At 38.1% G+C, this 4,045-nt stretch overlaps 1 long non-coding RNA gene across 1 annotated transcript; it reads right to left on the reverse strand.

The window, feature by feature from the left end:
• Positions 1–1,471: 1,471 nt before the first annotated feature.
• On the reverse strand, positions 1,472–3,638 carry LOC109339907. The gene is made up of 3 exons (XR_002106727.1): positions 3,233–3,638; positions 3,021–3,147; positions 1,472–1,812 (listed from the first exon to the last, which is right to left on the reverse strand). It is a non-coding gene; the product is annotated as an uncharacterized LOC109339907 (long non-coding RNA).
• Between the last annotated feature and the right edge of the window lie 407 nt (positions 3,639–4,045).

The raw sequence follows: 4,045 nt of genomic DNA on the forward strand, positions 1-4,045 counted from the left end.
TCAGACGCCGAAATGTTATGACGTTGCTAGACTCAGACGCTAGAACGTTCTTAAATGAAAAAAACATTGTCGGACTCAGACGCCGAAATGTTATGACGTTGCTAGACTCAGACGCTAGAACGTTCTTAAATGAAAAAACATTGTCGGACTCAGATGCCGAAATGTTATGATGTTGCTAGACTCAGACGCTAGAACGTTCTTAAATGAAAAAAACATTGTTGGACACAGACACCGAAATGTTATGATGTTGCTAGACTTAGACGCTAGAACATTCTTGAATGAAAAAAAAACATTGTCGGACTCAGACGCCGAAATGTTATGACGTTGCCAGACTCAGACGCTAGAACGTTCTTGAATAAAAATATTGTTGGACTTAGACATCACATTTAATTTTATTGTCTCAAGTTCCGGCAGTACCCGGCCTGCGTTCTCGCTTTAACTTTTTACCTTATCGAGTTCCGGTAGTACTCGACCCGCGTTCTCGTTTTAAAATTATGCTTTCCAGGACCCCGAGCCTGATGTGCTTTCAATCAATCTTTCCAGGACCCCGAGCCTGATGTGAATTTCTGAGTTCCGACAGTACCCGACTTGCGTTTTCGTTTTAAAATTATGCTTTCTAGGACCCCGAGCCTGATGTGCTTTCAATCAATCTTTCCAGGACCCCGAGCCTGATGTGAATTTCTGAGTTCCGACAGTACCCGACTTGCGTTTTCGTTTTAAAATTATGCTTTCGAGGACCCCGAGCCTGATGTGCTTTCAATCAATCTTTCCAGGACCCCGAGCCTGATGTGAATTTCCAAGTTCCGGCAGTACTCGACCTGCGTTTTCGTTTTAAAATTATGCTTTCCAGGACCCCGAGCCTGGTGTGCTTTCAATCAATCTTTCCAGGACCCCGAGCCTGATGTGAATTTCCGAGTTCCGGTAGTACCCGACCTGCGTTCTCGCTTTACCTTTTTATCTTATCGAGTTCCGACAGTATCCGACCTGCGTTCTCACTTTACCTTTTCATCTTATCGAGTCCTATTAGTACCCGACCTGCATTGTCAAGTTTACCTATTATCTCGATTACTGAACTTGATCTCAGTTAAAGTTGTGTGGTGATCGTTGCTTTCGCCTATTTTAGCCAAAATTGGCGTTCATTTCTTTACTTATTAATTACAGAAATAGCAATCCAACGTTAGTTTATTTGCTATCCAGTAATCAATCAGTAAAGAGGGGCAGCTGTGAACACTCACTTTTGTCCGACTTGATTACAAAATTAAAGTGTACGAAAGTTTCAAAACAAGAAGTTCGGAACAAACATATTCGAGAAATATTTCAGAACTAATCGAATTTTGTAGCTAGTGACTAGAAACGTTTTAATTCCTTACCAATTTAATTCGCGGGGCTTGTTGCATAATCAAAGTCATACAAACATCTTAGAGCATATACCAATTGTGGAAATATAAATATTTATGTTGAGATTCTTTTGTGGACAATAAGCGTAACCCTATTGTATTTAATTCTCGAATCATAATCTTATGTTGTTCAGATCATACCTATCCTGATACAATTCACTCATTAGACCTCATGGTCAAATCCATATCATTTATAAAAAATTCTACCTAATATACTAATATTCGTTGCAAGCACTCCAAAGTCAATACTCATGCCGAATGTAATTAGTGGAATAAAACCACAAAAAAAACAAGAATACATCAAAAACCCTTTAAAGATGTTACAACAATTTAATAGAGAAAAAGTCTTGATCATCCTCAACTTGCACCATACAATTGAATTAATAGAGGCATAGCAGGCTCCCTCGATCATAGGCTTTGGCAATATCATCAGCAAATCATGTTGCACAATGAAGAAGTGTAGAATCAGGATTTTTAGCATAAGTGTAATATCTTTAAAACAGTGAATCAAAATCAAAACGGATGCAAAAAGAAATAAAGTGGCATTGAGGGGAATAAATAATAAAATGATTAAAAACATCAGCATGCAGATAACCAGCCATGGGTTACAAAGAAAATTCAAAAGACACAAAGCAGAATTGATGTTGTTTCAGTTACACAGCATTATCAAAACAATCAGTGCAACTTTAATAGAGGCATAAATCCAAAAGTAATCAGCTAGGAGCGTTACTCAATAATTTTGGCAAGCGAAAGGGTTTCTGCAAACCCCCAACCAGTATAAGAAGCAGGCATATGCAACACAAAGGGGATCATATACAGACACTCAGTACAAACAGAGAGAAAGAGAGCATACTTTGCGACAGAAATCAGAGAGAGAGAGAGAGCAATCAAAAAAGGCAGAAATAATCAGGGCACATATTCACATCATATAAACAGAGAGCAATTCATATCCATACACAAGGGGGGAGAGATACATAGATCAGAGAAAAAGCTCATAAACCAGAACACAACAATCAGAGAAGAGAGTATACATATCAGTAATAAACAAGAGAGGCTCACACATACCCACATACATAACAAGCAACACACTCGTCCTCTTATCAACCACCGGTGAGTGTAACTCACATTTGACGATTCCAGTATCTCAGAAGCAAAGAAAAATAGGAATCAAGCTTTGAAGGTAATGCATCTATTACTAGTTTAAACTAATTACTCTTTAAGAAAAAGGCTATATTTCACATTGTATGGAATTGGAAATTTGTGCTCTAAAAATATGGGTTTTTTAAGATTGCTACATCATGAACAACATGAACTCTGCCATATTATTTTATAGCAAATTAAGTCGCCGTCATTTTTATCTTGAGTCATGGTTCTTGTGTGCGTTCTGGGTGGATTCAGGTTCCCGAAATAGCTATGAGTGCATTCCAAAGTAATCAAAACAATTAATTAATAAAGTCTTATGATTAAAAGTTAACACAAATGGGATACCCAAAAAAAATGCTCATAGGATTATATATGTGCCATATCATAAAAAGCAATCAGACATGAACATGCACAACCCTAAGGCACGTCTAGAACTATTGTTAAAATACTCGAAGTAAGAATAGGGAGTGTAAATTATACCTTAAAGTGTTATCACCGTGCCGATGGTTACGCGGCTCCTTTATTGATTGGTCTCGCATAGACCCAAGCCGGAAACAATCACAAACCACCTTATCCCACTGTCCTTTGATTCATCTAAAGGAAAGCCCTAAAAAGGAGAATAAGCCAATACTAGCATAAACAGAACCGATCAAATGAAAAAAGGTCGAAAGTAAAGAGGGAGATGAGCTCACCCTCATCAGAACGAAAAGGGGGAGAGAGGTAGGAAGGACCCAACCGCGAATAATTTCCTCGTCCAAAAGCCGTCACAACCCGAAGAGCAAGCCATTACCGTCGCACCATCCCTACCAATCTCTCGCCACCACTGTGAACCATCCTCGGTTGTTATTGTTGTTCCTCACTGCCGCTGGAAGACGAAAACCAGTCACCGTCGCACCCTCATTAGCCACTATAGTGAATTGGACCCGCCTGGTACTCAGCCACGAACCATCTGGGACGGACAACCCTTGTTCTTCTCGCCGGCGTCGCTGGAATCGAAGAGGAGAAGGGAGAAGAGTTCTAGGGATTCTTATTCCCTTTCCTTTCTCAACCGTGAAATAGGGATACCACCCCTAACCCCTCTTTTGTTTTTTTTTTGTGTTCTGCCAATCCATGTATGTGTTTATTCATTGTGTTTTTTTGTTGTTGTTTTATTTTGTCATTTTATTTTCATCTAATTTATTTTTGGGCTTCCATTTTATTGCTTAATATATCTACTGCCTTGGATAATTCAATCTCGAAGTGTTCTCAATAATTAGCTAAAATAAGGGGTTTATATTTTACTTTAAGTGTTTCTCTTTACTATTAATGTCACAATTAAAAGAAATATAAATATTAATACTTTAAACACTAAAATGGAATTTTTATAGTAAGGTCATGGTTCGAGTTGTCTCTAACTTCTTCGAAAGGAGAGGAAGGTCTACGACCAATATCATCTCTAAACTATTAATTCTATACAATTAATTAATAAATTATTGTACCACTAAAATTCTATATGTATGAATGAT

This window comes from Lupinus angustifolius, unplaced genomic scaffold, assembly GCF_001865875.1.
Source record: "Lupinus angustifolius cultivar Tanjil unplaced genomic scaffold, LupAngTanjil_v1.0 Scaffold_120_19, whole genome shotgun sequence".
Lineage (NCBI taxonomy): Eukaryota > Viridiplantae > Streptophyta > Magnoliopsida > Fabales > Fabaceae > Lupinus > Lupinus angustifolius.